Source organism: Syngnathus scovelli, chromosome 2 (genome assembly GCF_024217435.2).
Source record: "Syngnathus scovelli strain Florida chromosome 2, RoL_Ssco_1.2, whole genome shotgun sequence".
Taxonomy (NCBI): domain Eukaryota; kingdom Metazoa; phylum Chordata; class Actinopteri; order Syngnathiformes; family Syngnathidae; genus Syngnathus; species Syngnathus scovelli.
In genome coordinates this window covers 20,141,299-20,165,846 of record NC_090848.1, presented here as the reverse complement: position 1 = coordinate 20,165,846, position 24,548 = coordinate 20,141,299, and the positions used below count along the sequence as shown (strand labels likewise).

The 24,548-nt window shown below is 42.7% G+C and overlaps 1 protein-coding gene across 1 annotated transcript in view; it reads right to left on the bottom strand.

The window, feature by feature from the left end:
- chl1a (cell adhesion molecule L1-like a) overlaps positions 1–3,791 on the bottom strand; it is a 54,911-nt gene extending 51,120 nt beyond the window's left edge. The window contains exon 1 of the mRNA XM_049755402.2: positions 3,622–3,791. The gene's annotated coding sequence lies outside the window, so the exon portion shown is untranslated. The remainder of the gene's footprint in view (positions 1–3,621) is intronic.
- Between the last annotated feature and the right edge of the window lie 20,757 nt (positions 3,792–24,548).

Genomic DNA, 24,548 nt, shown 5'->3' with positions numbered 1-24,548 from the left:
TGCTCGTTCATGTCTGTTCTTGGTGTTAGATTTTGTCGAATAAATTTCCCCCAAAATGCGACTTGTACTCCGGAGCGACTTATATATGTTTTTTTTCACGTTATTGTGCATTTTATGGCTAATGCGACCTATATTCCGGAGCGACTTTTAGTCCGAAAATTACGGTACAGTATAGAGAATTGGTACAAAGCAAGCAACATGCATGACAGCTCTTGCTTCAGTTGCTCAAATTCAGACCGAGGTGAAAAGTTATTTGTGCCCCCCTGTGCGAGACTTTGACTTCACCAAACAGTTGTCGGCTACACCGCCTTTGCCCTTGGTTGTCGGGAACCAGCAGGCCGAAGGGCACAAAGCAAGACGCTGTGGCAACAAGAACAATGTGTAAGACATTTACTGAGCGTTGTTAAAAGAAATCCACATCCCTTGACGCAGGACAGATTGATTTAGATCTAGAAAACATTTTTTTTTTTTTGTCAGAAAGACAGACAGAGTGATGACCCAATCAACTTGCGACAGTGACCCCTCTATTTTAAACCGCTGTGTTAACTGTGGTGAATTCTCCTGTCAGTGACTCCTGCAAATATTTCACAAGCATTCCAACTGTGCACTGTCTGTCCTCGGAGGAGCCCAATAAATTGCCCCACCAAACACACACACACACACAAACACGCACACACACAAACAAACGTTTTTACTCTCTTTCACTTGTTTGACTTCATCAAACTAGTCAACTGGAAGCGGGGTTGTGATCCTTGTGTGTCCTTTAATGCCATGGAAGAAGGGTGTTGGTGCACAATCACTGAAGACAAGAGCCTGGGAAAAAGATGGCATTGCCACCTGGCCCTCTACATCAAATTGTTTTTAAAGCAGGGATTCTCTCAACTGGTAAGCCACAAAGCAAAAGTAGGCGCTGGGTAGGTTAAACTGCTAGTTTTCAATCAATTTGGAATAACAAGCAAAAGTATTTCATTTGGGGGAAAATCTTTTGCTGAAGATGAAAAAGGACAGTGACTCACGCGTAATATTGAATGAAATATGGATCTTTTTTTAGTTTCCTCAGTTTTGATATTTCTTTCACTTTTATACATGGAAGTGTCACATTCTTATTCAGAATGTGTTTGAATGTAAAATGATCTGATTATGTACTATTTATTTGGACATGCACTCTCCACGTGAATAATGTCTTGAAAAATACATTTGCTAAGTTTGACTTCTATTAAAGTGGGTAACACCTTTATGACCAGCGGAAAATGTGGGTCTTGCGGCACAACCAATTGAAAACCCCGATTTAGTTTGCAAAGTTTCTACGTATAAGAGCTCTTTCAATGCAATGCATGCATCGTGACAGCATCCAAAAAGACAGCTTTCGGACAGCTGCTTTCTAGAATTCCTGATAAGAGGCATGACAAATATTCATATATAGTATGCAGAATTCTCAGTTTATCTGATCAAACGCTTTAAACTGCTAATGCACATGAAATCGTTCAGCAAAATAATGACATGATATTTTGCCCTTCTAGTAAAGCAAATTCAATGAACATGTTTCTTTCTGCTTACAAACTGAAACGACCATTAGTTACACACTTTTTAAAATGCGTACCATTCTCTCCCACAGATATTTTCTTGTTCTAAATTTCAGAAAGATTTACGCTTAATGAAATTCTTATCGTCTTTCCAGCGCTTATAAGGGTGCTAAGAAACCATTTTGCATCTTAATCCAGTTCACTGAATGTGAAACAAAGGAAAAGACTACTGTCAAATAAATCTCTTCAAAGGACAAGCATAATCATCTGCAATCCACTTAGAGAGTGACAGAAGACCAGTTATAGTGGATATCAAGTCTACACCATTGCTGAAATACAAGGAGGTTTATGTGATGTAAAAATGTATATAAACTGGATTTAGTAGTTCAGAATTAATCTGCCACATTCAAACCTATAATAAAAAAGAGTCATCACACACCTGCCATCATTCGTCAAAATAACCCCCAAAACATTTGAGTGGCTCTAGTCACCTTTTCTTGACCCTTTCTAGCAGAGGCATGGAGATTTTGTGCTAGCACTGACAGGTATTTTGTACTGTTCATAACTGCCTCCACTCTGACTTAGGCCCAAGTTCCCATGAAGGAAAAACAGTCCCACAGAAGGTTGTGCCACCACTCTGCTTCACTTTAAGTAAGTTGTTCATTTTGTAATGAGCCGTGTTGCGTGTTTGCCAAATCTACCTTCTGGAATTATGGCCCAGAAAGTTCATCCTTGGACTCACTGGACTACAACACATTTTCTGACCTGCGTTGCAGAGATAAGGGATGCATCTTGCACCCAATGCCGGAGCCTAAAAATACTGCATGAAGGAGGTGGGAGAATTTTGTCACATACTAAACAGCCCTCTGATGCTGTGAAAGCTCTCTGCGTACCTTGGTTGGATATGTAAGATGTGACTACAGAAATGTCATATCTATCTCAGTATGTATACAGTACACACAGATTGAATAATGTTGTTTACTATACCGGATTAGCAGCCATGGGGCTCCCAAGCTCATTACTGATTAAAAGGCTGAGAATGTCATCTCCTGCCTGGAAAGGCTCTTATGGCACTTCTGAGGATAACAATGATCAGATGCTGAAAATTATACACTATTTACTCACTGGTACAAATCCATTCACAGCCACACAAAAAAACACCAACAATATACTCCATGCATACATCCGTACTATGGAAGACATAATTTTCCATGTCTTTCAAACAGTGCAGTAAAGCATGCAAAAAGTCAGACACATGGAATGACCAATTATGCAATTACAGAAGCAATTATTTTCTCCTCCTCCTCTTATTTAGGTGGAGACAGCATGCCTGACATGTGGCAACACATGCTGGATATACTCGTCTACTGGGGGATTGTCTGTAAGCACGACTGAACAAGTAGCCCGAAGTGTGATTCGCTGGAGCAAGTTTTATCTTCTACTTTGTAAAAATATATGGTTGTTTCAGAAGACACAAAAATTAGAACCATATCCGAAATACATCTAGAAATAAAACCACATCAGTATATGCTTCTTTTGAAATAAAGCTCGACCTAGAGAGAGAGAAAGAGAGAGAGAGAGAGAGAAAGAGAGAGAGAGAGAGAGAGAGAGAGAGAGCTAGATAGATAGATAGATAGATAGATAGATAGATAGATAGATAGATAGATAGATAGATAGATAGATAGATAGATAGATAGATAGATAGATAGATAGATAGATAGATAGATAGATAGATAGATAGATAGATAGATAGATAGATAGATAGATAGATAGATAGATAGAAAACACCCACAGAAAAAGATGCTCATTGTGCTGAAGTCTCACAATATTTGCTAAAACAATCGGGGGGGACCACAGAGCATGATGATTGTAACCCGTTCTTTCTTCTGACATTCATGACATATTTTGCCAGGTCACGTTTGTGTGTCTACTAAGCAGCCGGAATTAGTCAGATGATTACCGGTAGTTACTAGTGACTCTGGTTTCCCTACGTTATGCCATAGTAAAATGCACAACTTCAACTTCAACAGCCACAAGCAAACAAAATGTTTCAGCACAGTTTTTTATTCAGGAAGCATCAGCGATGACAGTTCCCTACCGATTTAGATTCCTTTAGGAGTGTCCAAAATATGAGCCACGGTCCAACTCAGCTGTCCTATCATCACATTCCTGGCAGGATTACATTATTTGGTCCAGTTTTCCTTTCCACAGACAGCCAACGACTTACTTTGAGTGAGTCCGTCACACTGCAACCGTACCTCAAGTCTCAATGAGGTCGTTCCTCTATTTTGGAAGCAAAAGAGGTCAAAGGACACGCACGTCAGAGGATTGCGTTTGTTGTGTGTGAGTGTGTGTATGAGACGACATTTATACACTACGAGAGGCATGCTCGCATAGGCTTAAAGGAAATATTCCGCACTGCACGTTTGAGCGTGCACAGTACCGGTGTCTGTCCTATTTCATTGGGGGCAACCAGTAGTGTTCTTTTACTTCCTTCCACATCCAGTTGATTGATGAATACTGTTAATCCATGCATGTAATTGTCTTTTCTGGGTAAGCAGGCTTAGCCTCTGTCATTTTCTTTCTGCTCTCTGTCATTTGCATACGCTTGGAGAAGAATATTAATGAATGCATGCAAGTGTACGGCATTGCTTAGGTTATTGCATTCACAAGGAGTTGTAGGTAGAAGCTTTTTCATCACTCCATAATGGTTTTCCATAACTCCCCCAGCACATGCATTGTGTTTGAAGAAGAAACTGTAATTGCATTTTATTGCCTTGTATTTGTGAGACAAAAAAAAAGTCAATAACAATATTGCGATGTACAGTACGTACAGAACGGTTTAGTCTTTATCCGACTGATCTACAGGGTTCCATTAATTGAATTGAATTCCATAGCTGATCATTTAAATTGGAGCAACAATGATTGCAATTTTTTTGTATTTTATTTTATTTCAATGTCTAAAATAATCTTGTTACCTGGTCAAGTTTCTGCATTCAGAAATATATTTTGTGCAGTCTTGACTATGATTAATCATTTGACAAATATCTTCAAACCTTGAATTCCTACTGAAGCATCTGCATTTTGCTGGTATGCTCGTGCAAAATCTCTGCTTTGAGAGTTAAAAAATATAATAATATATAATTTTTTTTTTTATTCCAAATGCATTTATTACGGGCATCAATTATATGGGGATTTTTGCAATTTGCAGCCAGCCTGGTCCCTATCCTCATGGTAATACGATATATACTGTATTGCAGAAGAGGAGCAGGAGAGTACAGACTTAATAAATAAGCCCATCCGTGTGTGTGCGTGTGTGTGTGTGCGTGTGTGTGCGTGTACGTGTGCGTGTGCGTGCGCGCGTGCGCGTGCGTGCGTGCTGTTTAGATGAAGCATTCTGCTGTCACTTGCTTGTTCGCGCACAGGAATGTGAAGTGCAAGTTGAGAGTGATTAAGTGGTTCTCAGTGATGAACACAAGGACAGCAACATACGTACATACTCCACTCGTTGTCCTCATTAGGTTTGTTGCAGCCTATCCCAGACGAGTTTGGGTGAGAAGTGGTGCACCGTACATCCTAGCTAATCATAGGGCATATACAGAAAGTCTTCAGAAAAAACCTACACAACCCTAGGAAGGCAGAGTCACCAGAGGCAGACGTGCTGACTACTTGAGAATGTATTCCTCAATGAGAGCATCATAAGCCTATATCTAATTTATACAAGGATTTCTTCATTTATATTTGTTTTCATTTTTAGTCACAAATTATTTCAAAGTGTAGGCAGCACGATGGCGCACTAGTTAGCACGTTCGCCTCACAGTTCAGATGGTGTGGGTTTAATTCCACCTCCGCCCCTCCCTGTGTGGAGTTGGAGTTTGCATGTTCTCCCTGTGCCGGTGTTGGTTTTCTCCGGGCATTCCGGTTTCCTCCCACATCCCAAAAGCATGCATGGTAGGCTGATTGAGCACTCCAAATTGCCCCTAAGTTTGAGTGCGAGTGCGGATGGTTGTTCGTCTCTGTGTCCTGCGATTGGCTGGCAACTGGTTCAGGGTGACCCCCGCTTATTGCCGAATAACTGCTGGGATAGGCTCCAGCACGCCCACGACCCCCGTGGGGACAAGCGGTATTGAAAATGGATGGATGGATTATTTCAAAGCTATGACATTGTTACCAGCAATAAACGTATTCAAGAATAGTAGGAGAGTGTAGAGAGAAGAACGGTAATATATAGATGGGGTAGCAAATGGAATAATGGGCATCGGTCTTATACATTAGTTGAGAGGTTCAGGGTTCAAATCTTGGCTCAAGCCCTCCTGTGTGGAGTTTGCATTTTTATCTGAGCTTCATTCCACATTTCAAAATGTGTGTGTTACCTTAATTGTTGTCTAGATTTTCCAAATGGTTTATTTGGAAGGCAAGCAGTCTGAGTTCCTCACCTCTCACCCAAAGTCAGGCTCATATGCTTCAGCTCACCCGTGACCCTGGTGAAGACAAGATGATAGAAGGGGATGTTTTTACAGTTGTTTCATAAATATTAGTGCAGCATGACCCTATATAAAAGTGAGGTATAAGAATTTGAACTCATGCTCACCCTTTCAACATTCATTGACTAAGTTCTTCCCACAAGCAACAGCTTTCATTTCAAGGCTGCTGAAAAGAGCTTCACGTTCAAATTTCCATTTAAACCTGCCTTGAAATGTTACTGCTTGAACCTTGACCCGTTTCTCCTCTGGAGGATAGTGCTAGCACTCCACAAATTGTCACTCATTGGAAAGGTTGTGCTCTGCTGACCTGTAATCTTGCCGTGTTTGGCAATGGCTCAAAGTCCCTCACTGTTCATAACTAACACGTGTGCATTCTGCTGCATGGTTTGGTTATGTCAGAAATAATTCTGTACATGACACTCCAACCCTTCTCACCCTCTCATGCGCACCCAGAAATGACAGCTTTTGAGCAGCGATGTACTGCAGTATATTAAATCCCAGTCCTTGTTTATGTTGACTTTTTGGCCATTTGCTTTGATATGAAGTGAGCAATTAATGTGAGCATTACATTACATGACATTATAATACAACCAAATAATAATGTGGAAAACAAGTTCATCAAGTAATTTGGAGGGGAAAACATGGTAAATGGTAACTGTCCGTTTTACTGGCGCAAGTGTGGCCTCCTGTGGTATAACAATGCCCCCTAGTGACATCTCAAAATGGCCCAGCACACCAGAGAATAAACAAAAAGGTCGACACTCAAATTCACAGTCTTCTTGTTTCAAGGAATAAAATTAACTGCTTTGTTTATAACCATTTGGGAGGAGTCTTCATACTTTTGACGAGAAGTAAAAGTTCAACTGTGTGTCAATTTCTGAAGCAGTTGTCCTCAATGTTCTTTTGATGTGTGGAGGAGGAATGAAATGTTGCTGCATACGTTATCAAAGGAAATGTTAACAGCGCTGACTGCTATTCTCCGTTGTTGATTAAAGTTGCAGTGTTTGCAATCGAATAGCGAGAAGCAGCCAGAATGCAGGAAGATGAACTTGGCAACGTTTGCGTGAGCGAGTCAGATCCTATGCATTCTGTACATCATTTGAAAAAGACATTTATTTTCATTACTAAAAATGATCAATTATGGGGAAAACTCTCCCCCCCTTCATTAAAACAGCAAGTGTCGAATGGCTTGAATGCAAACCAAATGTGCTTCCTGGAACATTCTGAAAGCATTCAAAAGGCAAGTTCATCAAGACTTCCTGCTTCCACGTACTCAACATTGCACTAAAATTCCATCCCTGCAATCTGTTTTTTGAGATTTTGTTTCTTTGGCTCATTTTGCAGTTATGCTGTTCTTTGGCTAAATCTATCCAGACATTAACATGCTATCTTTCTGCGCATTCCTTCCGAATTTTATTATGTGGCTACTGTGCAGAAGTCAGATGCTCTCTCAGTTCTTTCTACTTTTATGTGCGCCAGAATGAACTAAATGTGTGAAAAGAGATGCTCTGTCTGAAATAAGAGCCCTTGAGAGAATGCAGACCATCTGTATTATATCTGAGGAGAGACATAACAGAGAAGATGCTACACGAGGTTTTAATGACTGATTACGCCATGCAGACAACACTAGGACCATCAAGTGCCTCATGCAAAAGTTGCACTGTGCTGTGCAAATTGATGACAAGATAACGGCGAGGTGATGGATGCTAAATGGAGACTGACTGAGAACACATGCTGACTGATAAGTGCGGTCAAAGCCTGCAGCTCCCAATCATTAATTTGACTCCAGAGAATGCTGGATTTGCACGGAAGGAATAAGGAGTTACATCATCACCGTTTGACAGCATTACTCAAGCCGGTTACATTATTGGTGCTTCAGGGAAGAATTGAAATTGAAATGTTAAATGGCTTTAATAAAGGTGCACATTTGGGAAGCTTCAGAGGAGCTGCATTCATGTTGCTCAAGGCTCTCTTAATTTTACATTTGTGTCTTTTAATGATCTGTTGAAGCTTTGGCGTATGCACCTGTAGTATTGTTATGATTTTGGGACATACAGTAAATCTCTCATTTTTGCCACACGGTGGAGAAATGTTGGTGCAAAAAAAAAAAAAAAAAAAAAAAAAACATCCTAGGAGACGCCTCATTAATACAGTGATCAGTTCTTTTCTGTCAGCAACAGTACTTGAGACCTTCAAGGAAAATGTCTTTAGAATGGCAGCTGTACGAGATAGAAAGATGTTTGAATTTACCCTAAGCTACCATAACTATCATGCGTCTTTCATATAATTACCATTCATTTTGATAAGGAACAATAATCTTCTCGTTTTAAAATAGTGTGGTTGTGTGGGGGAAATACTAGAATTGGGTAAAGCACTGATAAGGAAAGTGTAGCAACCAATCAAATTTGACCTTGTTTGCTGTTTGAGACATATTGGATCAAATCCTCAAAATCAATTGGCTTCTTGCTTTGGTGAGCAAGTGGAAGAAACCAAAATCAGCACTAAAAATTTAAAGAAGATGGACTGAGAATTGCAGCCATGAAAAAAAAAACTGTTATGGTAGCAGAGATTGCAATTTTATCGAAGTTAAAATACATTCATTGTACAGTCAGTTGGACAAAACCATCCATCTATCCATCCATCTTCTTCCGCTCATCCGGGATCAGGTCGCGGGGGCAGCAGCTTCAGGAGGGACTCCCAGACTTCCCTCTCCCCAGCCACTTTATCCAGCTGATCCCGGGGGATCCCAAGGCATTCCCAGGCCAGCTGAGAGGCATAGTCTCTCCAGCGCGCCCTGGGTCATCCCCGGGGTCTCCTACCGGTGGGACATGCCCAGAACACCTGCGTCCAGGAGGCATCATGATGAGATGCCCGAGCCACCTCATCTGGCTCCTCTCAACGTGGAGGAGTAGCGACTCTACCCCGAGTCTCTCCCAGATGACCGAGCTTCTCACCCTATCTCTAAGGGAGAGCCCGGACATCCTGCGGAGAAAACTCATTTCGGTCGCTTGTATCCGGGATCTCGTTCTTTTGGTCATGACCCATAGCTTGTGACCATAGGTGAGGGTAGGAGCTTAAATTGACCGGTAAATTGAGAGCTTTGCATTTTGGCTCAGCTCTCTCTTTACCACGTCGGACCGGTACAGAGTCCGCATTACTGCCGACGCTGCACCGATCCGCCTGTCGATCTCGCGCTCCATCCTCCCCTCACTCGTGGACAAGACCCCAAGATACTTAAACTCCTCCACTTGGGGCAGGATCTCATCCCCGATCCGGAGAGGGCATTCCACCCTTTTCCGATCGAGGACCTTGGACTCGGTTTTGGAGGTGCTGACCCTCATCCCGACCGCTTCACACTCGGCTGCGAACCGCTCCAGTGAGAGCTGGAGATCACTGACTTACTGCCGGAAATGCGGACCAAACTCTGGCATCGGTGATACAGGGACCGAACCGCCCTTATCAGTTTGCTCGGCACCCCGTACTCCCGAAGCACCCTCGACAGAACCTCACGAGGGACACGGTCGAACGTCTTCTCCAAGTCCACAAAACACATGTGGACTGGTTGGGCGAACTCCCATGCACCTCGAGGATCCTGCTGAGGGTGTAGAGCTCGTCCACTGTTCCACGGCCAGGACGAAAGCCACACTGCTCCTCCTGAATCCAAGGTTCGACCTCCCGACGGACCCTCCTCTCCAGCACCCCTGAATAGACCATACCGGGGAGGCTGAGGAGTGTGATTCCCCTGTAATTGGAACACACCCTCCGGTCCCCCTTCCTAAAGAGGGGAACCACCACCCCAGTCTGCCAATCCAGTGGTACTGTCCCCAATGTCCACGCAATGTTGTAGAGGCGTGTCAGCCATGACAGTCCCACAACATCCAGAGCCCTTAAGAACTCCGGGCGGATCTCATCCACCCCCGGGACCTTGCCACCGAGGAGTTTTTTAACTACCTCAGTGACTTCAACCCCAGAGATTGGAGAGTCCGCCTCGGAGTCCCCATGCCCTGCTTCCACAATGGAAGGCGTGTAGGTGGAATTGATGAGGTCTTCGAAGTATTCTCCCCACCGACTCACGATGTCCTGAGTCGAGGTCAGCAGCACGCCATCCCCACTGTAAACAGTGTTGACGTTGCACTGCTTGCCCCTCCTGAGACGTCGGATGGTGGACCAGAATTTCCTTGAAGCCATCCGGAAGTCATTCTCCATGGCCTCGCCAAACTCCTCCCACACCCGAGTTTTTGCCTCAGCAACCGCCGAAGCCGCGTTCCGCTTTGCCATCCAGTACCTGTCAGCTGCCTCCGGAGTCCCGCAGGCCAAAACGGCCCGATAGGACTCCTTCTTCAGCTTGACGGCATCCCTTACCGCCAGTGTCCACCAGCGGGTTCGGGGATTGCCGCCACGACAGGCACCAACGACCTTACGGCCACAGCACATGGTCCACTCGGACTCAATGACGTGGGAAAAGCTCTGCCGGAGGTGGGAGTTGAAGCTCTTCCTGACAGGGGATTCTGCCAGACGTTCCCAGCAGACCCTCACAGAGCGTTTAGGTCTGCCAGGTCGGACCAGCGTCTTCCCCCACCATCGGAGCCAACCCACCACCAGGTGGTGATCAGTTGACAGCTCCGCCCCTCTCTTCGCCCGAGTGTCCAAAACATGCGGCCGCAAATCCGATGACACGACTACAAAGTCGATTTCGAACTGCGGCCTAGGATGTCCTGGTGCCAAGTGCACACATGGACACCCTTATGTTTGAACATGGTGTTCATTATAGAAAATCCGTGTCGAGCACAGAAGTCCAATAATAGAACACCGCTCTGGTTCAGATCGGGGGGACCATTCCTCCCAATCACGCCCTTCCAGGTCTCACTGTCATTGCCCACGCGAGCATTGAAGTCACCCAGTAGAAAGATGGAGTCCCCAGAAGGAGCGCTCTCCAGCACTTCCTCCAGGGACTACAAGAAGGATGGGTACTCTGAGCTGCCGTTTGGTGCATAGACACAAACAACAGTCAGGACCCGTCCCACCACCCGAAGGCGGAGGGAGGCTACCCTCTCGTTCACCGGGGTGAACCCCAATGTGCAGGCGCCCAGCCGGGGGGCAATAAGTATACCCATACCTGCTCGATGCCTCTCACCGTGGGCAACTGCAGAGTGGAAGAGAGTCCAGCCCCTCTCAAGAGGGCTTGTACCAGAACCCAAACTGTGCATGGAGGCAAACCTGACTATGTCTAGTCGGAACTTTTCTGCCTCGCACACCAGCTCGGGCTCCTTTCCAGCCAGATAAGTGACATTCCATGTCCCAAGAGCCAGCTTCTGCAGGCGGGGATCAGACCGCCAAGGTCCCTGCCTTTGGCCGCCGCCCAGCTTACACTGCACCCGACCCCTTTGGCCCCTCCCACAGGTGGTGAGCCCATGGGAAGGGGGACCCACGTTTCCTTTTCGGGCTGTGCCCGGCCGGGCCCCATGGGCAAAGGCCCGGCCACCAGACGCTCGCCTTCGAGCCCCGCCTCCAGGCCTGGCTCCAGAGGGGGGGCCCGGTGACCCGCGTCCGGGCGAGGGAAAACGAAATCCATTTATGTTATTCATCATAAGAGGCTTGTGTGAGCCGTGCTTTGTCTGGCCCCTCACCTAGGACCCGTTTGCCATGGGTGACCCTACCAGGGGCATGAAGCCCCCGACAACATGGCTCCTAGGACAAAACCAGCCAAACTAACTTTAAAAGCAGCATCATGTCTCAAAATTTAGGTGGGAAAGATGAACTCCATTAACCTGTCAACTGCTGAATGGGTGCAATCAAAGTTTGAATGCTATCCCTGTGGCAACATGTGTTCCATCTGCCCTCTCAGGTTTCCTGCCATGGACTAAAAGCATGCATTAAAGCGACCGTTGATTTGGCTGAACATGGACACTTATGTAATAGTATATGTATGTGTAAGTAAAAATGATGTCAGCACTAAAATGATAAACTCTAACGATGTAATGCTTTTTTTATGACTACATTTAGCACATCTTAATGATGCCCATAATTTATGGGCGGGGATTGTTTTTTTTCATGCATCAGCCTGGGTCATGGAAGGAAGCAAGCAAGCACTGTAACAGTGTTTTCTGGCATGCTTTGTCACATTCTGTTCTCACCTAGTGTCTGAAACTTCACATGCACAGCTCTACTCGTGTACAAACGGTCAAAGTAAAAAATCATGCAATTTTTTTTCAAATTTTACAAGTAAATCATTCCTGAAGGCTGAGTATGTCATTAAACCTCATCCTTGCTGGCAATAACAGCAATTTTGCCGCACCTATGGCCACCAATGTCAGCAAAGGCTGAGTAGACAATGGATGATGCATACTCATCATAAGTCAGTGTGTTGATTCCAAAGAAATCCTTAATGTTAATGAAGAGGACTGAATAATTCATGCATTTGAAAACTGACCTGGACATCTTGAACAGATATGGAACATTCACCCGTATATTATGGCCACAATTATAACACGGACCTTTTCGACACTATCTAATATGCTTGTGGCTTTAAAGTGCAAAAGACAATCATTGTATCATCGACGAAAGCAGGGAGAAAACATTCATTAGGAAGAGACTATTGAAAATCAATTGAGGTCTGCACCTTAGCCCAACACATATCTAAAAACCCACTCACTGGCTATAGATTTCTTTTATTGAACACATGAGCACAATGTGTAAAAACAAATGCCGTCAGGCAGCGCAGATCTGAACTTTTCTTGCGTGTGTCCGCAGAGGAAAAGAAGATTGGCGAACACCTTTATTGCTTGTTCCGTTAGACTTTACAGATGACTCGAATATCTGCTTTGAATGCTCACAAATGGAAGTAAACACAAGACTAAAATGCTTGGTTATCTCACTCAGGAGGCAAACATCTCATTTATAGTCTGATAGCACTTGCTGACCTCAAGAGGATGGCTTCATAATGGGAGTTATTGTCTTGTATTTCATATTTTAAAAAAGTAGGGGGCGCTTTTTGTGAAAATGTTGAAAAGATTTTTCACATTTCTTATAAGAAATCTTGTTCATGTCCGGAAATAATGAATGGGTCAGACAGCGAGCCTAAAATAAGACCCAAGCGGATCCATGTAGCTTTTTCCAAGACAAAATGAGTCCAATTGAATGTATGAAGCAGAAGGGTGCTCTTGGGTCAGCGCCCTCATCGATTATCCGAAAAAAACAACCTATTATTGGTCTCTCGCTTGCTGAGAGTGTAGTGCGATTGACTTTTAAGCATTTCAAGTGAATGTGTTCTTACTTTGTCACTTTGTGATATGTTTTTGTGTTTAATTTGTGATCATTTTGGTTTGTGCTGATTGGTGTAGTTTGGTGGTGGGGGAGTTTAAATAACAATCAATGTTCCCAGCGGAGCCCCTGCTGATGAATGACGGTTAGCGGCTGGAAAGGTGACGGGGTACGACAGCGTGAAATCTGCCAGCGCATGAAAAGCACCATTAGCATCTACCTGGGTAGCAAGGCTTACGTCACAAGGTGGTGGAGAACTGTGCAGTTATTTGAGACCCTTCTGGTCTCATTTTGGAAGCAGGCTAGCCTTGCTATGAGAATAACTTTGCTGTTTTTGTTAAAAACACTGTACTGGCTAAAGAGGTTTCCCAATACGACCAGTTGGCATCACAGATGAAAATAATGATAAAAATGGTGTCTTTGGGGTTCGTGTGTCACTAGAGACAAGTAAACATGATTCTTGAAAAACAAAACGGGCAACCTCAACCTGCCGTGACAGTGAGGCTGCATGTGTTTTTTCTTTTCTTTTTTTCCAGTGGTAACCATTATAAAACAAATCTTAAGATTGAGGCCATTGACCGGGGAAAATCCCAAGGTGAGTGGTTAAGGAAGATTTTTTTTGTCTATCCTAGGAGGGTTTTCAGCTTGAGTGGTTGATGTGAGGGACACCTGCATACTGGGTCAAGACTATTTGAAAGCAACAAAATGCATGTTCCTTCCCAGTGCTCAAGATGTGAAGCTCTGTAGCCTTTCTCGACTGATTGGTGCAGTAGTGTCCATCAACACTGCTGGTGGGGTTGACCCCATCCAACCCACCCGGGTTAGAGATGTTATTGAGCCCACAGCAGCCGTTGATGGAACAGGCACAGTGAGCATGCTGCACGATGAATAGTCCACAGTGGGGACACGATGTCATCTGGCCAGATCATTCATGGTCACATCATGTTTCTTCCCAGAGTGGCTGGAAGAAAAGAATCTGTCTGACCTGTGAAGGGGTTTTAAAAGTAACCACTAGTAGACAGAAAACAATATTTTATTTTAGCACAAGCAATCATTCAAAAGTAGAATGTGTCCTAATGGCCCCGTTTTGTGCACTGACGCCGCCACTGGCCGACTGGCATTTGAATACAGCTCTTTTAAAAGAAAAGGCTTTTAGAGCTGCTTTTAAGTTGTTTTTCAATCACTCAGCAACGGTGTGAATACAAATAAAAAACTAACATAACAGTTCAGCCACATGCGAGTATGTACTAAAAGAAATATAATCATCAATAGACTCTACAGAAGATTGAGGGTATTTTTTATCACTCAAGTCCAAAACATTGGCCACAGCCAACCTGTTGGGCACCTCATAAAAACATAAAGCATAAAAACAGACAGAGGAAGGCCTTCCATTATTTATGCTGGGACAGCAGCTCTAAATTCTAACACTCATCTAAGATCAGGAAGTTTGCTACTGGTTTCTACAAGAGAACTCTTCAAGATTCAGTGGTCTAATGATCCAGATGTGTACAGCAGCTTCTACCACGGTCTCGTCCACCTTGTGGCACCGGCTACCCATCCTCTTGTTTCTCACCTGGCAAATTTGTAATGCATTTTAACTAAATTCTTTTGGGTCAGGATGTATGGGGTCCAACCCAGTGTCCATTAGCTTCTCAAGGAGGAGTCGAGGCAGAGCCTTGATCAGAGACATTTATCCCAGTCCATCCTTGTACCCTTGCGCAAGACCTGAGATCCAGACCTCAGTGGAGGTTTTTATATAAGAATTTATGCTATGCAAAGGACATGGAGACTTACTGTGGAGGCTGCTCGATGGAATTATATCAGTGAAGATTTCTGTGTCCATGATCAATGACTCTATGTTGGAACACTAGTCATGTTCACAGTTTTAAATGCCACTTTCTGTCGGCATGTTCTGTTGTTTGTAACGAGAGGGTTGGTAAAGAGGTATTTGTGGTTTACACTCTCCAACGCAAGCAGAAGTGTGATTACTTAAACTGGAAATAGTGACTGGGAAGGTGAAAGAAAACCTTCGAGCTAAGTTAGGTCATGTATGTAAAATGAATAAATTCAAAGTACCAGTTGATTTTAGGTATTATAAAGCAACAGGTGACTTGGACTATTTCTTGCCAGAACAGTTAGTGTTTAACAGTACGAAGGTCAATACACCTTTGCCACTTTTTTGCCATTTTTCACTCTCTCACTGTCTCGCTGTCTCTCTCTCTCTCTCTCTCTCGCTCTCTCTCTGAACAAGAGATAAAATATTTATCGTAATGAATATTTAGGTGATAATACATTTGTATCATCATCAGCGACACTTTTGCTGTTTAAATATTTATATGTGCTTGCATGAAAGGTGCAAACACACCACCTACATGTCAGTGGATGTAAACCACTCTTATCAGTCTCAATGGAAGAGCATTTCAAGTTTGCCAAAAGCAGTCAAACTAGGATGACACTGTTGGATTTTGTTGGATTTTGTCCACAATTTAGGGAGCGCGCTATCTGCGCCTCACGGCAAAAGCCATTGCCAATCACCTGTTATCCAATTTACTCACTGCGTGCTCGTTTGATTTCTTCAGATTTAGGAAAATGCTAAGACACTGAAGCAGAAATTAGACTTACACAGGTTGGTTGAGTTCAATCACAATTCTTGTTCAGAAAGCTCTGTTTTCAGGAAAGTACAATACAGCGCTGGGCCTTTCAAGAGCGGAAAGTCTCCATTCAGAAAAGGCAACGTTCAAGGTTCTTTGGTCAGCTTATATTCAGTTGTACATGCCAGTGTGGGCCGAGGTTGATGGGTGATGAGTCTTTGGGGCGGGGCAAGTTCGCAGGAGAGTCTGATTCCATGGGAGTGGGTGCTGGTTCGGTGAGAGCTGGTTCCGTGGGGTTGGGTGCTGATTATGGGCGATTCGATGTGTGGGGGCTGTTGTTTTCCTTTCCGACTTTCGGCCTTGACGATCATCTTTGGCTTGGCTGTCTCCCTCTGGCACCTGCTGGTTTTATCTCCAAGTGACCTTCCTGTAAACATTCTCCTCCATTTTTGCACATACACTGTCGCACCTCATCCATTCATCATTCTTTCAATTTTGTCATTTTGTACAGAATTATGTGAGCTTTTGGCTGTGACATCATCAATTTATTAATGTTCCCTGACTATGCAAAGTTTGTACTCACCACTTACCATGTTTTTGTTAGTTTGTTCTTTTGATACTCCATGTACTTGCTTACGTCATCATATTCTTAGTTTAATTATGCTTTCAACCATATCTTTTCTTTGTTAGGCAAAATATTTCCCTCTGTCCAGAACGTTCAGTAGTAATCGAAAACTGGCGTCTAGCATTAGTCAACACATAAGATACAATCAAGGACTGAACATTTTTAGACGACTTTGGCAGTCTCCGTGATTTAGAAAATCATCAGGCATGCATTAAACAGTTCCTTAAGGGTCATTAAGCTATTCAGGCAATATATCAAAAAACATTTGTTATTTCAAAGTGCTCAGAAATATAGATCAGATCATAAAGTTATAAAAACCTTTCTCATTACCAATTATCAAAAATGTCTAGTTATGTCTTCTTTATTGATAATTATATGCTTAAAATGTTCTTTTATTTATTTAATATGTGAATATACTTGTCTGCTTATGTACTTTATTCAATGAGGTTTGAGCATATCTGTTTTTGTAGCTAGGCAGGACTTTTTGTATTTCGACCCCATTCCTTCAACACCTAGTAGAGCATAGAGTTCAGCTAAAGTCAAATCAGCCCAATATTGGGTAAGTATCTAAATTCTGCATCCTGCTCTACTCAATCACAAAAAACAATACAGCGTACTTGCAGCTCCTAGATCGCAAAATAAGGAACACTAAGAACACCATTTGCGGCTTTATGCAGTCAAATAGGTTTGTGCTTGACACCGATCAAGAAGTTGGTTCATGAAGCCGTTGGCGTCGTGGTGCAAGTGGGCGGCAATTTAGAATAAACACCTTATCCACAAGCTCTGGAGGTAGGCGAATGTTTCACATCGTGGTGTGGTGTGTTATCACTAAGTGGCTGCTTCAAGGCATTGAATTTTGGTCAGAGAGTTGCACAACAACCCGGTTGCCTTGGTGAAATTTCATAGTTGGCTTATGAAAACTCTGCACTCCCGTGCGCAACACTCGAGACAGTACGCTGTGCAGAAAATGGTTGGATGGACAGACTGAAAATTTTAGAGCACCAATGCTACCTTGGAATAATTAAGCTTACAAAATGGGAAAAGCCTTGGAGAAGAGAGCAGGTGATGGCCAGCTGACTTGTCAATGCAGCGATAGATCTGGATCATTACTGGTAGTGGTGGTTAACGACAGCTGATCAGCAGGCATTGGTCAGCCGGTCAATGTAAGGTATAATAAATTACTTAAGATAGAGTTGTTTGCAATACATGGATAAAAAAAAAAGAGTATTTCTAGATCACTGGGAAAAATATAATAAAGCGGCTGATAGCAAAATAGTAATTGTTCTTCATACGAGTTGCAAAGCGGTGACACACATGCCAGCATCTAATCATAAAATAAATTCACAACCTGTGCCACGGATATAATTTGAGAAAGAAATATGATTGGTAAAAACAATTATGTTTCATACATAACTGATTTTAAGGACCCTCTGGCTTTATCACCTGGATATGGGCTAATAATGAATGCATAATTTCATTTGTGATTGTTTCATCATCCTCTGTTGAGTCTGAACTCTCATCAAGGGTGCTGACAATATTGGGCAAATCAAAAGATATTGTGCAAATAATGCTGGAAGTAGAGTGAGTATACGTATGCTGAGTATATAACAATTCCGGTGTTCTTTGATTTTATCAAGAAAGAAACAATATTGATGTTTTGACAATATGGTGCAGATGACACTTTGAGTAGCACTTGGTGTCTGTGATTTGAGATTGGATGGGTGAGTCAGGGGGTGGGGTCAGTGGAAGGACAAGAGGATTGCGAGTGTCTGCAGGCTGAAGGCTGACAGTTAAAGAAACCCTCATTGAATTTTGTTTGCCATTGCTCATGTTCGTTTCATCCAAATCCCATAGTATGTTGTTTGTGCTTTTACAGGATGGTATTCTGTGAATTCACTTATAACTGACATGAGGATTTAAGACCGTGTTAGTGTGTGTTGTTCAGATTGGAGTGTATCGATTACATTTAAGAATAGACTTCATTTTCATTTATTTATTTATTAATTTTTTTATTTAATCTTTTTTTTTTTTTTAAATACTTCTCCAAGCTTGAGGCACCACTCCTATATTGTTGTGCATAACTACAACCTGTTGATTTAAGCGTAATTTTGTTATCAATGTTTTCAAAAGTTCTGTTAGGGAAGATGAACATCCTGTTGGAAAACGGACAAACTATTGCGAGTTATTGCATGTCATAAGATCTTGTTTCCACCCCTGCGCCACTCTTAACATTCCTCCCCAACTCTATCCATGCTACAGTGTTAAAGCCATTTTGTTTTGCTTGATTGATTTGCTCACTGTACATGTGGTAACTACCGTTATCACTTTTGTATGCTCAAACGGTGGGGGGGTATCACTTTTTTATGCTCAAACGGTGGGGGGGGGACTTGACCAGAGCTTTTACATCACAGCAAAGGCCTACAAAAATTATGATGCCGCAACAATTTATTATTTTTATTTCTTCACCCGCCACTCTGGCCCCAGAGCAATGATGCTCCGCTACTTTGATTTCTGGAGCTGCAGTGAAGGCCATTAGTGTGGCACACTTTCAGGCGTGATGTAGCTGTTGATACGCACCACAAACACAGCTAAAGAGTCCTTAAGTCAGACACTAAACACCCAAATTACTGCGAGGGCAACGTACTCCTGCAAGGAAAAAGTGCCTGCATTTTGTCTTTTTTGTGCTTCTTCTGTGAACTCGAAGGACTCGACATTGAACCTGGCAGCTTGAAAAAACTTGTTAAAGTGAAGATGAGGCAAACTACTGGTTGCTATTCAACTCTGAATGACTGACTTGTGTGAAGATGGCTTTTTGCTAAACACGTGTCACAGCAGAAATTGCAAATATTCCTCACAAACTAGGGTGTATAATAGTATAAAGCAGCCAAAGAAGATTCTCAGTCAATACATTATACAAACAGCAAAGCAGCACTGGGGAGAGATGGGGGGGGGGTTTTATTGGTTGAATTTACAACGGCGACGAAAAGCACAAAACGGCGACATTTGCTCAATAACACCACAAATGAAAACCGCTGAATGGCCATTGAGCATCTCCTGCACAATTGGCCATTAAGAGCTTTGCCACATTTGTCTCTTGTCATTGAGTGAACATTTTAAAGGAAAAGTTCAAGCCTCACTCTAGTTTATGTATTGTTTTTTTCCAAGTGTGTGCCGTGCAGTCATTGTTATCAGATGTGGAATTGTAGTATTTACGAACTGCATGAATATATAAATATTTCAAAGCGCAAAAACGTACAGTCGTACATTTTCTGCATGCATATAAATATGCGTGCAATTTCAAGGAAATTTGCTATATTGAGATTTATAGGTCTTTCAAATAATCTCTTGATGTTTTTAGGGAAAGTTTTATGTACCAAATGTTTTATTGCTATCGGTGCTTGGTATGGGTTCGGTGACCACTAGAGAATACTCGTACTGGTATCGGTCTGAAAAAAAAAATGGTATCGACCATCCCTAGTTCTCCCAATAGACTGGAGGACAGATCGACTCATAAATGCTACTATATATTTCATCAGAAAGTAACCAAGGCATCTTCTGCTGAAAGCAGCAGGCATTTATTGGATGTTGTGCCGATATAAGAGGAGGATTTTAATCTGTTCAAATGTTTATGAATGGTGCAGCGATAAACACTAATGTCTGTTGATTGGTTGAGAATTGTTGCTTCAAGGCGAACGGAATGCATAAGTGCCTCACATTATCAGTCCCTAGTCCCTTGTCCTTTTACTCTTGGTTCATATCAATAATGTAGAGCATTCAAAGGCACAGTGCAGAGCACTTTTCCCTGCTTCTGACTAAAAAAAAAAAAAATGAGTAAAATGGGAACGTATTTCTCCCAAGAGTGCAGACAGTGAAATGTTAAAAGTATGTCTGACTTAGAAACAAGAGGAAGTGGTAGGGGTGCTATGTGGTGGTTACTAACGTAATAATTTTAAATGTACTATATTAGAACCGCTCCTTGTATCCTCTACACTGACATGCACTATGCAATGTAAGGCACACACGTTGGCTCATTATCATTAGTCCTCTCTGAGAGCCTTTCCTAAGCAGTCTGGCTAATGAGCTAATGTCCCCAGAACAGGGCGAGCGAGAACAGCAAGACGGAAAAACAAGGAGGAAAACACAGGAATACATACATGGTTTAATTTCATGGACGTGATTTATGCTTTGCGCAGTGCATGACGATAGCGGCAATAACGATTTAAGGTTTAGTGAAACAGGATTTCAATGGAGGGAAACGCCATGTAGGTTTACCTGTTTGAAGCGTGGCTGGTAAATATTTTATGATATCATAAAGTAGGTTATATATTGTCTGTCTACCAATAGATTCGATAAAGATTTCATTTCAGGACTCAATTATTTATGGCCCCATTAACTGCAGCTGAAATCTGTGTCAAAGGGCTCAGGGGATCAAATGGAGTGCTTGCGAGTCTGCAAAAACAAACAACAATGACCACAAACAGTAGGGTTGGAAATGCATTTTCAATAAGAAAATGCTACATTAAAAAGAAGAAAAAAAAAGATTGTGGGTGAATAAAGTACAAAAATGTCATTGCAGTATTTCAAGTCTACAGAGAAGCATCGACATCAGAAGCATCATAATTAACATCTTGAGGGCCACCTGAAGTCTGCTCACTCATGATTGTGTGATTTCCTCGCTTACTTTGAGCAAAATTGTTGTATTTCGCTGTCTGCTAACCAATCTGCAAAGTGAGCAAATTAGGTGCCCACATCCACTTCTGCAAAACTGGGTTAAATATGGGAAAAGCTGCCTTCTTGTAGATCTTGCAAACATTTGCACTTTTCTTCTCTCGCTCTCCCTAAATGGAACAAGCTGGAATTGCAGAACAATTGAAAATGAGTCTTAAAAAAAAACAGTAGGCCTATGACATGTACGACATGTGCATCAGCGCAACAAAATGTCATATGTTTATCTTAAAATAACAGCTAGTGAATTGGAGTGGTGATTGTGAAAATTGGGTCTATCATTGCCATGGCAACCACACATCACCTACTCTAGTGGTCTACAACACAGGAGAACCAGCCAGGACACCCAATGTTGACTAAGATTAGCAATATTAGCACTGCTTGAGAAAAGACTGAATTAAAAAAAAAAAAATTAAAAAAATCAATTGCAGCTCACACATTCAAGCTTCTTTTCTTACCATTTTGGAGCATAAACTGGTAGTATGTGTGGCCAATTCCAATTTAAATTATTACGTCAGAACATTGCAATCACTTCAATTTGATGCACCTAACGCAGCATTTTTATGACATGAAACATGAATAAAAAGTGTCCTTTTTCGTAGCAGCTCTCTTCTGCTTCCAGAACAGGAATGTGGAGCTTAGAGGGGTTTGTTTGTCCAGTCAGATTTCATTGTGCTGTCATGTCAATTTAATCAGCCCAGGGCCTTCAGAATCAATAGTGCTTACTGATCTACATTAAAGACTTTCTTTGACCAATCAGATTCACTTTGGAGGGCCATGAAAGTAAAAGGAATGCATTTTTTTGTCCTCTGATAGGTTATTCATGACAACAGCAAAACATGTCTGGAGCGATCTGCACACATTCATACAATTAATAAACAGTATGCCTGGTCAATATGATTTACCGTATTTATTCTGATTATCGCCCATATTCTAATGATCGCCCAGTGTGTGTTAGCGATGACATAAATAAAAAACATTGATACCGCTAATTATCGTCCATGCTGCTAAAAATTCCCCCCAAAACTTAATGTTTTCCCCCGCGACCGCATGCCGACGTTATTGCGCAAGTTTAAATATGACTGATTTGACAGAACGTCGAATGTCCCCTTTAAATTGTTTTGCTCCATAAACTATGATACAATTACAGTCGTCACTCCGCTACAGTATCCTCACACAATTACTTTATCGCGGCGTGCGCTCGAACAAGGCGATTGCGATAACATGACGTGCGCAACATGTGATGTGCGATGGCAACGTGTCGCATCGATGGAGCCTCAATTGACGCATCCCGCTGTTAGAGGTAGATCAAAACAGCCGCTGTTCTAGTGTTAAGAACACCAGTGTTCGGTGGTAACTGCATTGAACAGAACTTGAAGGCCCTGCAGCGCATAGTGAATACGGCTGGTAAGATTATTGGTGCTTCGCTCCCCTCCCTGAAGGACATTTACACCTCCCATCTCGCCCGCAAGGCAACCTCGATTGCCAGAGATGTGAGTCACCCGGCTCACTCTTTGTTTGACCTTCTGCCCTCTGGGAAGAGGTACAGGAGCCTGCGCTCCCGCACCACCAGACTCGCCAACAGCTTCTTTCTCCAGGCTGTTAGGGCCCTTCTGCGTAGCGTGCCGCACTGTTGCGCTATTCTCGGGAATGTCTGCTGTACGCGCACTTGCTCCTTTTTTTCTGCTCCTCTTATTTATTTATTTATTGTTGTGTTATTTATTCATTATTTATTCAGCACGCTTTTGTTATACTTGTTTACTTGTTTGTCTGTTGTGAGCCATGTCTTGTCACCGTGGGATAGGGGGGAACGAAATTTCGGTTTCTTTGTGTGTCTTTGGCATGTGGAGAAATTGACAATAAAGCTGACTTTGACTTTGACTTTTGAGATGCAAGTATTGCATACTACATAAGGAAAATATACATATTATCGCCCACTTTAGTGCCCCTTGGCGATTGGACAAAAAGTGTTCTCTATTAATCGCCCACCCCCCCTGTTGGACATAAACCTTCTCTAATTATCGCATAAATAAATACGGTATGTATTGAAATGTTTTTCATTTCATGTTATTAGGTAAGTATTTACAGCATAACTGGCAGATTGCATTTTTGTAATATTTTGTAATGTATTGATGGTATAGTGGTAGTATTAGGAATATGATTGAATCAGGCAAGCCCCCATAGAAAGCATGTGAGACATTTTTTATAGATTCGAACATCTATCAGATGTTTGAAAGGCGGTTGAAATAAGAACTGTTAACATCAATAACAAATGTGACACAATTAGAAAATTATTGTAAAGATTAATACATTCTACAGTGATGTTATAACCATTTCTTTGTGTGTTTGCGCTTGTATATTCTTTTTCATGGCAAAATACACGTGATAACTTTATGGGGACCATTGCAGCAAAGAAAAAAAAAAGAAAAAAAAATCCTGTTTGTACTTAAAAGGCACTGCATCTATTGGCAGCGAACACAACAGCACAGATAGCGGCACTCTCAGGGATGAAAATGATACCTTCAGGAGCTGCTATTAAGATGGTTACTCCACGGGGCTCAGGAGGAGAGTGATAAAGTATTCTGGGAGGAAGATTTTAACAACACGCGTCCAGGCTCAAGGGCATGAATAAATTACAGGTATAATTAACGGAAATGTCAGCTGGCGTCTGTATGGAGCTATAACAACAGCGCCCTGCTCACATAAAAGGATCCGGAGTCCAAGATGAAGATGATCAATGAAAGCTGATCAGGTTCACAATGTATTGATCCTGACAAGTGTGTCGGCATCAGAGGGGAAACAAGCAGGTGATCATAAAGACAAGGGATTTAAGGAGGACTACACAAGTCCAGACAAGGATGGGCAGGACAGTTGTGTATACAACAGACTGCTAATAAAGTGAGGGACAAAGGGACAGAGAGGTTCCTTTTTATTTTCTCCTTTTTTTTTTAGTCGTGGGAAATAAGTTGTTTCACCCAAAGCTATCAGCAGATGCTTGTCAAAAAACAGTGAACTGTGAGCTTTCTGTAACTCAGCGTTTCTTTAAGGCAGGGACCTGAAACTGCAATCAATTGAAGTGAAGTATATTTTCCTGTCAACTGATCACCACCTGGTGGTGGGTTGGCTCCGATGGTGGGGGAAGATGCCGGTCCGACCTGGCAGACCCAAACGCTCTGTGAGGGTCTGCTGGGAACGTCTGGCAGAATCTCCTGTCAGGAAGAGCTTCAACTCCCACCTCCGGCAGAGCTTTTCCCACGTCCCGGGGGAGGCGGGGGACATTGAGTCTGAGTGGACCATGTTCCGCGCCTCCATTGTTGAGGCGGCCGACCGGAGCTGTGGC